Source organism: Schistocerca americana, chromosome 5 (assembly GCF_021461395.2).
Source record: "Schistocerca americana isolate TAMUIC-IGC-003095 chromosome 5, iqSchAmer2.1, whole genome shotgun sequence".
NCBI classification, from domain to species: Eukaryota; Metazoa; Arthropoda; class Insecta; order Orthoptera; family Acrididae; genus Schistocerca; species Schistocerca americana.
In genome coordinates, this window is record NC_060123.1 from 557,541,021 (window position 1) to 557,553,348 (window position 12,328).

Below are 12,328 nucleotides of genomic sequence, written 5' to 3' on the forward strand. Positions count from 1 at the left end.
TGTACTCCCTATACAGTGAACCAAGAACCCTCTCTAACTTGAGCAGAAATGCTCTGAAGTCAGAGTAAGGAGGACCTATAAACAACAACAATTAGAAGTTTAGTTTCACTAAATTCAACTGCCCCTGCACAACATCACATATCCTTTCAGTGCAGTGCCATGAGACGTCTATGGACACAAACGGAAACTGTTTTTTTTTTTTTTTTTTTTTTTTTTTTTTTTTTTTTTTTTTTGTGCATGGCCACTATCCCAATCTGCAAGGAACTCCTTGAATAACAGCCAGCTAATCTGTATCTTGTAAAGGAAGTCTCTGAATTCTCTTATTATTTAAGTGGTGCCTCGATATACCAATAATGTCAGAGTCAACATCTATAAACAGTTGACTAACTTTGTCTCTAATAACTCTTATATTTTGATGAACGATGCAAATTCCTTCTCTGCTTGGATACCCGACCATCTCTGAAGGTGATTCCTTAGTTAGAGGGACTTCCTTTAAGAAGGTATACCTATCAGCTGACTTCATTCTAAAAAGAGTGCAGCTCCAACACCAAGTACTGCACGAATTTTCCCATGAGTGATACCACCACCGCACTCTACACTGTCACCTTTAAGCTTTGCTAGCCTCCCCTTCCCATACTTATGGAGGTGTAGGCCATGCCTAGTGAAACCTGATATACTGATAGACACAACTAGCATCATTGCGATGTGATCCATGCCCTCTGCCATTAACGCCTTCTCCAATCCCATTTTAAAAGTCTAATAGCCACATTAAGATGAGGCCGATCATGAAGTCGAAGCAGTTACACAAAATGCACAGTAGTGCCTCCGGTTTAAATAGCTGTCTTTGCTAGGACACCACCTACGTCATATTCCCCGTCCATATCAAGACTATACGCTGCTCCACCCACAATCATTACCTTATACTGTTTCGAAAAATTCCTACATAATTTCCCAATGCTCTTAGTCAACTGAGCCAACCCTGCACTAGGCTTCACAATGCTTGCAACCTGGTAATGCAATGCATTGTAACATGGAATCCGGGTGTCATCGCGGCACTGCATTTTGAGCTTTCACACCTCTTTTGATAGCATCCAAGTTCACGTGGAACCATGCGTGGAACGCCGTCTGATGCATGTTATCTCTGACAGTAGTTTTTGTTGTGTGTACTGTCTAGTTTGTTTATGTTTGAGTTTGATGGTGGCGGGGTTGTGATGTTTACAACGTTTGACAAAGTGCGATTTTTAATAGTCTTTTGATGATGTGTACTTGGAGGTGTACATAGAAATCTTGACGGCCTCTGCATCGTAATCGTGCCACTAACAAATGTTTATTGTGGAAATGCATTTGGTTGTGGCCCTGTTAGAACCCGTAAAGTTCTTGCTATCATAGTTGTGTGATTTCAGTGTACAATTATATATTCGTGGATTTGCTTGTCGAATTCAAACCTTGGAATATTTTTAGTGGTTTCATATGCAGGAACTGGCGTTATTATGTCACCAAAATTAGCAGCTTAAAGTGCAGTGATACTTTTAGAGACGTACTGTTGGATGAGTTAAGCAACTTCAGTAAGTATCACATCAAAATTACAAGCATGCATTTGAAATGAGAAATCATACAATAAGGTACGATGTTTTATTTGTTATGTGTAGCACATTCCATGAATCTGGTGGTACGACTATTTGGTACTTGAAATGAGATATTTGTAAATTTCTGTAACACTATGAACTGCATGGAATAGAGATGAAAAAAATTTAAGTGCATGAGAATGATAAGTAATGATAGGGAGACGGTAGCATAACAATGTTGATTTAGAAATTTACATCTCCTGTATTGAAGTCCATCTGATCACTCTCAGCATGTCAAATGAACCAGTGGTAGACTACTATTTTTTAGAGAAATTATGTATCAAATTATGTGCAGGAATTGTACTTGAAAATAATTTGTTTAAAGTACATTAACCTGCTAGTTAATGACACTTGCATTTCACATATGATTTGCTGTTGTCTCTGTAGTCCTGTACATGGTTACTTAAATAAAGCTTGTAACAGCTAATGCACTTTCTTAAGATAAAGATTTATTCAGGTTTAGGTAAATCTTTTCTGATGAGCTGATTGTGTAAGGCCTACATATAATTAAGGATACAGTGTAGTACTTTCTCAGCTCAAAATTAGGCCTATGTAAAAATTAGCACTTATTTCTTTCAAGCACTGTTTATAATGTATATGTTTTACATATTTGTTGTTGAGATCGGGTAATGCAGCACATTTTCTGAAAAAATTAGAAGTATTTTGAATATTTTTGAACCTGTTTAGGGTTATTAAAAAATACAAAGAAATTGATGCAATTTTTTTCCAAAATGCTGCGTCAAATTGTGGTAGGGCCTACCATTTAATTCAATGTTATACGTTTGAAGGAGATGAAATTTTTATGATATGCATGACATGATGGCTGAGGTTCTAGCCCTATTTAATTCCACCTATTATTTATATTACTAAGATAAAAAATATCACATCTCACATTTTAATTTTTATAATTTTTTCCTAATAAAAATGTTATTTTTTTATATCTTAGTTCATTCTGCAATAAAGCTTAGGTCTACTACATAAGTATGGACTATTGGAAGTTACAGAAAAAAATTGGAGCAATGCTTTATAAGCTTTAGGAAATGTTTGTACCTGAATTCTGCAAAATACAACTTGCGAGAAATTGCAAATTAAGATATGAGTCCGATCAAACTCTGCCTCAGAACATTCCTGAAGCATAGTCTTCATCCTGCAGCATTTCTTCATATTCAAGCTTCCTCTTGGCATTCCTTTTAGCACTTCTTGCTTCTTTGGTAACTTAAAGAGCGAATCTTTCAGCTTCATGCACCCATTGTCTGTCACACTCAAGCAATTAATGTCCAATATGAGAGCCACATTTTATGCTTAAATTTCTCAGGACTTCCAACCTTCCTATAACTCCATCATTTAAACATATCACTTCATCTAGTACACCAACTTTTAATGTATTTAGCCCTACCCTTTTTGTGTAATTTTTCCCATATGCAATTGTTGAAACTTTCATTTGTATTCTAAGTGCCCCCATGAAGACATTTACTAAGCAAAACAGGGTCACTCAGGTCTCCAAAAATTGGTTTTATTTCGTTCATAACAGGCTCAGGAAGAGAATGGTTATGATGGTATATTTGAACACTTTCTTTCACTTTTTGGTAACCACACCAAGAATCTGCTCCTTTAGGGAAACGTCCGTAAACAGGATGGTCATCTGTGGACAACTTATGAAAGTAGGTGGCCCATACAAATTTTCTCATTGCTGTAACATCATTCAGAGATGCAGTTCGTCTAATGGCCAGTCCATAATAACTCTGAAGAAGGTCTTTTTTAGTTTCTGTCAATCTGCCTCTGCCAGACAGAGATTTTCCATCAGATAGCAACTTTCCTTTCATTTCTCTTCGTAGCTTCCTCAGTCTAGCACCCATCCTCTTTTGCACATGCCCACAACACTTCAGTTTTGTTACCAAGATATCACCATAAACATTGAACTCATTAATTTGATTGAAAGCTTTAGAGTCCTTATCACCTAGGCACGTCATATATCTAACGTTATAAATGGGCACCGACCTCTGAAATATTTTTAGAGCTCCATCACACTCAATACCCCCACTGTAACCATCATAATCCTTAGAACACTGATGTTCAATATGTCCTTCAGTGTTACCATGGCAGGTGTGGCAGTACTTAGATAAACACTCAACGTCAACAACTTTTCCATTCTCCAGAGAAGTAGCACTTACAATACCATTCAAGGAATGATGTCCTTGGGGTTGCCATGTCCCATCAAGTGCAACAGCAGTGTCCCTGGTTGCACTAACATTTACAGTTTCTTCTGCAGCACGTTTCATAGATGCTATAGACACAACCGTCAAGACACCTAAGAATCACCAGGAGGCGTGCCATGTGGGTTACTTTCAACAGTGTGGCTTGCTTTCTTTGTGAAATGGTTACCACGGAATTTCCTTTTATTGAATTTCTTGATATGTGGCATAGTTCATGTTTATTGCACACTAAAGGATATGTACTTCCACAAATATATGTTGTTCAGTAACACATGAACAAACTGCACTAGTGAAAAAAGTAAATACTATCAAAGATAAATATTTACAGACACTAGAAACCTGCACTGTTACCAACATATACATGTACCATATGTATAATCACTGGAAACAGAAAGTTCACAGTTCTTTTCGAAATAATGCTGGTTTCTGTAACAGAAATAAAAGGGGTGTGGTGACATACATGACCGTAACTTTGGTACATGTAGGTCATTTTTCATTTGAAACCCTATAATGTATATATCAATGTAATCAGGAAAGACTATAGAATTTAATCAAGTCACATTAAATTTCGATTTTTCCACCATTTATAAGTACCCTGTATCCTTAAAATTGAGAAATACAAGTGCTGTTAACTGTATTCTGTCTTGAATAACTTATTGTCTAGTAAACAAATATCAGTATCCTGACATGTTTTCCCAGCCATGAGATGTCTTAAGGATACAGGAATCTGGCATGGGTGACTGTGGTGCACTATTTGTAACCTAACAAGTTATATTACTCATCTCTCTTGATTCCAGCATACACCAACTTTAACCTTTTTTAATGACACTCATCCTTTTTTTTTTTTTTTTTTTATTTTTAATTCTGACTGCCTGCCTGTTATATACCATAATTATTTTGTGATCTTTCATTTCCCTAGTCCCAGTCCATAAACTCAGTATAATGCTCAGTGATGTGATGGGCATGTCAGGACATCATACAGAATGAATGGTGTCAAATGTCTTCTCTGAAATCTACCCAGAACAGATCCACATTGAAACTGGTATCATTGATCATGACGCAGTTGTAACAACAGTGCAAGTGCGAATGGCTCTAAAACAATTCAGAATGTTTATATCTTCAAAAAGCTAGATAAAGAGACCATAGTGTCATTTTTCCAGGAGGAACTTTAAAAATTCAGCCATGGACAGATGCATGTTGACGAACTGTAGCTTCACTTCATTAGAATAGTTGATCAGTCATTAGATGCATATGTACTTAGTAGAACAGTTCATGATGGGAGGTATCCTTCATGGTAGACATCTCTGTAAAGAAGCTTCTAGATTAGATTAGACTAGTTTTTCGTTCCATAGATCCAAGCTGAGGAGATCCTCGTGGATGTGGAACATGCCCCCCCCCTTTTTTTTTTTAAAAAAGAGCTGTAATAACAATACTAATAGTATGAATATATACAATACATCGTTTGTTACTATTAAAAAATTCGTCAATGGAGTAGAAGGAGTTGGCTGCTAGCAAGTCTTTCAGGCTCCTTTTGAAACTGATCTTTATTTGTAACTAAATTTTTTATGTTTGCTGGCAAATTATTGAAGATGAGTGTTCCTGAGTAGTGGACCGCTTTTTGAACTAAAGTAAATGCTTTTAAGTCCTTGTGCAGATTATTTTTGTTCCTGGTATTGTATGTATGAACTGAGCTGTTTGTTGGAAAAAGAGATATATTATTTAGGACAAATTTCATTAAGGAGTAAATATACTGAGAGGCAGTAGTTAGTATACCCAGTTCTTTGAAGAGGTTTCTACAATACGTCTGTGAATTTACTCCACAAATAATAAATATTACACGCTTTTGGACTCTGAAAACTTTTGTTTGGCTTGAAGAGTTACCCCAAAATATTATACCATATGGCATTATGGAATGAAAGTAGGCAAAGTATGCAAGCTTTTTCATTTTTATGTTGCCTATGTCAGGTAACACTCGAATTGCAAATACAGATTTGTTAAGGCGTTTCTGCAGTTCTGTGGTGTGCTCCTCCCAACTGAATTTATTATCAAGTTGTAATGCCAGGAATTTAAGACTGTCAACCTCTTCTATCTGCTCTTCTTCATACTTTATGCATATGCTGTGTGGAAACCTCTTACAGGTTCTGAATTGCATGTAGTGAGTCTTTTCAAAGTTTAATGTCAGTGAGTTGGCTTTAAACCATTTATTAATATCCATGAAAATATCATTAGCAGATCTTTCTAGAACTACACTCGACGTACTATTTATTGCAATACTTGTGTCATCTGCAAACAAAACAAACTCTGCTTCTGGCAGTGTAACTGATGAGAGATCATTAATGTACACAAGAAAAAGCATTGGCCCGAAGATGGATCCTTGTGGGACACCACATGTAATTTCATCCCATTCTGATGATGACTGATGACTTAATTCACTAGTCCCTTGGACTGACACCCTTTGTTTCCTGTTAGCGAGGTATGACTTGAACCATTTTGCAGCACTGCCCGTGACACCATAGAATTCTAATTTATTTAAAAGGATGTTGTGGTTCAAACAATCAAATGCCTTTGACAAATCACAGAAAATACCTGCTGCTTGTAATTTGTTATTTAATGAATTAAGTACATTTTCACTGTAGGTGTAAATAGCCTTCTTGGTATCAGAACCGTTCAGAAATCCAAATTGTGTTCTTGATAATATGTTATTTGTGGTCAGATGGTTGAGAAGCTGCCTGTACATTACTTTCTCTAAAATTCTTGAGAATGCTGGCAAAAGTGAAATCAGTCTGTAGTTTGATGGTATCTCTTTATCACCTTTCTTGAATAGACTGCATATTTTAGCCAGTCAGGAAATGTCCCAGTTATAATTGGCTGGTTACACAAGCAACTTAGAATTGTACTAAACTCACAAGAACATGCCTTAATTATCTTTGTTGATATTTCATCGTAACCACTAGAATGCTTTGTTTTTAAAGATTTTATTATGGAAGTTATTTCTTTTGGTGAAGTGAGTGACATATTCATGTACCTGAAGCTATTTGTAAAGGCTTGTTTCAGATATTCAAGGGCATTATTTACTGATCCTGACAATCCCATTCTATCAGTAACAGATATAAAGTACTTGTTAAATAGATTTGCCACACTGTGTCCATCGGTTATTAATGTGTCATCTATCCTTAATGCTATTTGCTCGTGTTCCTTTCTGGTTCTACCAGTCTCCTCTTTCACTATATCCCATATTGTTTTGCTTTTGTTCTCTGACATTGCTATCTTCTTCTTGTAAAGCAGTTGTATAGATGTCTGAATTACTTTATTTAATATTTTACAGTATTCCTTGTATTTAGCTAGATCATCAGCATTGGAGCTATTTTTGGTCGATAGATACATTTTCCTTTTTGTCTTACAGGAAATCTTTATTCCTTGTGTAATCCATAATTTTATTAGGGTCAACCGAAGCGTCCGGTCCCACCTGTCGGCTTTGACCCGTGACGTAAGGCTGTTGTGATCTGTGACGTCACGATGGTGCGGAATTCAGTTTGTGAGAGTGGCGTGTTTGTAGGTGTCGTTGTGATGCGATCGGTGCTGCTCTCTGGTGGAGTGTTAGGTGATTTTTTGGTTTAGTTTGCGAGTGTGGCGTCGTGTGTGTATTTTGGTAAATTGCTTTTTTTATGTCTTTGGTAGGTATGGATATGACTGACAGGGTCAACAGTTTTCCGTTGTCGGCTATGATGGGGGACAGTGCGATGTCTCTAATAAAATTTCTTCAACTATTCGGATTTTTGGATGAATTCGTGAAGTGTTCAGTATGTCGTGAAGAAATGAGGCTTACTTAAAGTTCTGGCGTGTCGGACTATGGACGGCTGTATGTGGAGATGTCGTAAGGATAATAGGTCAAGGGAAGTGTTTAATCCCAATTTATGGAATCGAGAGCTGCTGTTGAGCTATATAGGTCAAGGGAAGTGTCCGATTCCAGATGATAGTGTGTTTAGTGGTATTTGGGGAGTTTTGTGATGTCGGTTTTTTTCGCCATTTTGCGTGGTTTTGTATGGGGGTGGGTGTCTAAATTTGTTTATATTTAGTTTGTCCCCACCAAAAAAAACCCTATTTCCCACGCTTGTCCCGTTAGTGTCATTAGGCTTTTTGTGGAACGTGTGTGTGTTTGTTTTTTTGATGTATTTTCGTCCTCATAATGTGTACATAACAACTTTATATGCGCCATATTGGAATCTTGGTTTATGGTCGTTTCCGCCATATTTGTGACGTCGTGGGTCAAAGCAGACGGGCGGGATCGGACGCTTCCGTATTTCCTTTTATTATAGACTTCTTTTTAATTTGAGTAACTTTTAGAGGAAAACAGTTTTCAAACATGGTACTGACATTGTTCATGAACGTGTTATATTTTTCATTCATGTCATGAGCACTATAAACATCTTTCCAGTTCATATCTTTGAGCAGTTTTCTAGAACACTCAATTTTTGGTTGATTGACTACTCTCCTGTACTCAGATTTAGCAGTCTTGATAATCTGCTTAGAATTTACATCTAAAACAAGGAGCTGGCTGTCATGGTCTGATAGTCCATTTATTACAGTTTTTATGATATGATTAGTCTATAAAAATGTTATCAATGCTGTCCTTGAGGATTTATTGATCCTAGTTGGAAAGTTTACAGTGTGAGTTAGATTGAAAGACAACATTACTAACTGCAGTGAATGTTTACTGGAAGATTGCATTAGAAAATCTGTATTAAAGTCACCAGCAATCAAAATTTCTTTGTTTCTTCCTGTCAAATAACCCATAAGAGCTTCTATATGATTTATGAATAGATTGTAATTTCCTGCAGATGCTCAGTAAATAGTTACTATTATGTAGGATCTGTTACGGAACTCTACTTCTGTTGCACATGCTTCTAGATGCTGCTCTAAACAGAATTTATTAATGTCAATGTTCTTGAATTTATGGCAGTTTTTAATAAATGTGGCAACTCCTCCTCTGTCCATATCTACTCTGCAGAAGTAGGAAGCTAGCTTAAATCCTGAAATGTCTAACATATTCATACCAGTGGCCACTTGATGTTCAAAGAGGCAGATTATGTCAATTTGGTTAGATGAATTCATTTCATGAATACAAATGAGTAGGTCATCAACTTTATTTCTGAGTCCCGAAATGTTCTGGTGTAATAAAGATAACTGATACTGCATACTAATGGGATCATAACTGCTTTGGCGAAGATGAACTTGCAGTTTCTGATTACTTTCTGTTAAACATTGTTTACATGGAGGCTGTATGCTAAAATCTGACTCCTGTTCATCTATTTTCTCAAACTGAGTGTGTCTGCCAATCTCTCTTAAAACTCGTTTTCTTTCCGCCTTTCCTATCCTAAAAAAGGCATCCCTCTGACACATGTGACCACTGGTATTTTACCACTTGTGACAGTGTCCCCCCTTAAGTTTTCTGCAAGCAACCCAGACAGTTTTCCCTTCCCTTTCCAATTGAGGTGAAGGCCATGCCTAGTGTAGCCCCACCTATCGATAGCATCCACAGGAATCAAACCAATATAGGACCCTATGTCCGTCATAAGCACCCACTTCAACTCCAAGTTCACCCTCCCGATGGAAGAGTTCAACGACTACTGCACAATCATTGTAAAACAAAGACCAAGAGTATAGATTGAGTGATGAAATGTGCAATATTAAAAGGCAATGAGCGAATCCTTCAATGACTAGTGTAGCAAAATCTTATCAAAAGACCTCTTGCAGAGTCCAAATAGATTTTGGTCATGTGTAAAGGCTGTCAGTGGTACTAAAATTAAGTGCCTAGCAGATGGTCGTAGATACACTAGTACTCAAATTGGGGCTAATGAAGCTAAAGGAGAAATTCTGAACTTCATTTTCAAAGGAAAATCCAGAAGTATATTGCCCAGTTTGATTCTTGCATCATTGCATAGTGAATTATGTTGATATTATAATCAGTGACATTGAGAAATAGTAAAAATCATGAGAATCAAACAAAAATCCAGGGCCTGATAAAATATCTATTAGATTAAAAAGCATTTGAGGCTTTTAACCATAGTATAGTGTAGATTCTTCAATCAAAAAACTGTGCCTAGTATTTGGAAGAAAGAAATCACATGTTACACACATCTACAACAAGGTTAGTGGAAGTGATCCACAAATCTTCTCTCCAGTATCTTTGACATCCATCTGTTATAGAATCTTAGAACTAATTCTGAGTTCAAACATAAGGAGGTATCTTGAACAGAATGACCTGCTTTATGTCAACCAGTGTGGATTCCGAAAACATTGGTCATGAAAAATCCAAGTTGTACTGTTCTCACATGACTTCCTGTAAGCCATGGATCACGTCAGTTGGGTAGAGGGAGTATATCTTTATTTCCAAAAAAGCTTTTGACACAGTAGCAACCCACCACTGGCTAACAAAAGTACGATTGTGTATATCATCAAACAAAACTTGTGCCCAGATATTGAGAATGTTATCTGGGATAGAGTGTTATTAGCAGGTGGGCAGATCAGCCCCACAGAAGTGTGTTCAGCCTTTGCTATTCATGTTGCATATTAATGAACTGACTGTCAGTATTAATAGTGATCTTAGACCTTTTGAAGATTGTGTACTTATTTGTAATGCAGAACTGCGTAAAAAAAAGTTGGAAAAATGTTTGATCAGATTTTGGTAAGATTTTGAAATGGTGGAAAGATTGCAAAAAAAAAAAAAAAAAAAAAAAAAAAAAAACTGAGTGTAACAGTTTGTAAGTATATGAAGTGGAATGCTCAGTCAAACAATGGAAACTCCAGTAGGAATATCAACAATTTAGGCTCACTGTAGGTAAAGCAGATGGATGCTGGGAATAGTGCAACCAGTATACAAGAGAGATTGCTTACAGAAATGACAGAAACCTATTCTAGAACATTGTTTTAGTGTGTGAGATCCATACCACACAGAACTAACAGATATATTGAATGTATACAATGAAGTACAGTGCATATCATTACAGATTTGCTGAACCTGCAGAAGAGAATCATGGAAATAACTCAAAAATCTGAATTGGCAGACATATAAAGATAGATACTAAATTTTCTGCGAAATCTGCTAACAATGTTTCATGAACTAGTATTAAATGAGGAAACTAGAAATGTAATATTTATAGCCCACAATGTTTTGAGGTGACAATGAAGTATATTTGTCTTGGTCTATTGAGAAGCCCATGGTGTGTGGCATTACTTATTGGAGAAACTGATCTAACATTTTATTACGTAACTGGTTGATATTTGTTATCTTAGTATGTTAGTTTCAAGCCCACAACAGAAGTCTCACTTCTTAAGCTGACATCACTATGTAAGGTAGTCTAACAGTTTTGGCGTCAAGAGAAGTGGTTCAAACTGGATTGCGAACTTCACACTTCTCTTACTGCAGTTGACTTACTTGAAACATTTAGCCGATCGTCTTCTCTGGATATGCGGCTACGTCAATCTCCATAACTGCTTCTCCGAAGAAATAATGCTGGTTAGAGGAACCAAAAAATTATTATCTCTCTCACTTGAAATAACTCTGTACTCTCATACTTTCAGTTCAGCTCAGGTGTATTTTCCTTTCTACAAGTTTCATATAAGCATACAAATGCTTGCAAGTCAACTACATCGATTCTCATTAGATACAATTAAATATAATCACAATTGCCTCTTTTTAACAACCAAATAATTTATAGATGTCCCATGCATCTTGCTTCGTTCAGAGCTAAGACATGAAGTAAGTTAAAAGTCTGTAGTCAAAAGTTTGTTTTTCTTCTTTTTCAACAATCACATTCACTAACACAGCAAAGAATAGCATTTAATTACTCCGTGTCCTCTCAAACAACGTCATCACTGGACTGAAATCGGAGGACCCGTACCCTGCTTGATCCATTCCCCAGATTTCACACCTATAGCCTTTTTTCTGTGGGGAAAGCTGAGAAACACTGTCTACACGAACATGCCAACTACATCCAATGATATGCAAGGACATATTACTGCAGCCTGCTCAGACGTCTCCATTGAACTGCTAGAAAGTGTGCAGCAGTAATTCCATTCCAGACTGGAAGCATGTATTTTTGCTGCCTGTGGTTATTTTGAATATAACCTGTGATGGTCAGTTGTCTCGTTACTGGTCAGAATCGACATAAGTAGTGTGGTGTCACCGCCAGACACCACACTTGCTAGGTGGTAGCCTTTAAATCGGCCGCAGTCCGTTAGTATACGTCGAACCCGCGTGTCACCACTATCAGAGATTGCAGACCGAGCGCCGCCACACGGCAGGTCTAGAGAGACTTCCTAGCACTCGCCCAGTTGTACAGCCGACTTTGCTAGCGATGGTTCACTGACAAAATACGCTCTCATTTGCCGAGACGATAGTTAGCATAGCCTTCAGCTACGTCATTTGCTCCGACCTAGCAAGGCGCCATTACCAGTTACTATTGATGCTGTAAAACATGTACCGTTAAG

The 12,328-nt window shown here is 37.1% G+C and overlaps 1 protein-coding gene across 2 annotated transcripts in view; it reads left to right on the forward strand.

Annotated features, from left to right (window-relative positions):
• Positions 1-1,159: 1,159 nt before the first annotated feature.
• The window catches only part of LOC124616025 (pre-mRNA-splicing factor syf1 homolog), a 132,451-nt gene continuing 121,282 nt past the window's right edge, over positions 1,160-12,328 (forward strand). For both annotated transcript variants that reach the window (XM_047144244.1, XM_047144243.1), the window contains exon 1: positions 1,160-1,565. The gene's annotated coding sequence lies outside the window, so the exon portion shown is untranslated. The remainder of the gene's footprint in view (positions 1,566-12,328) is intronic.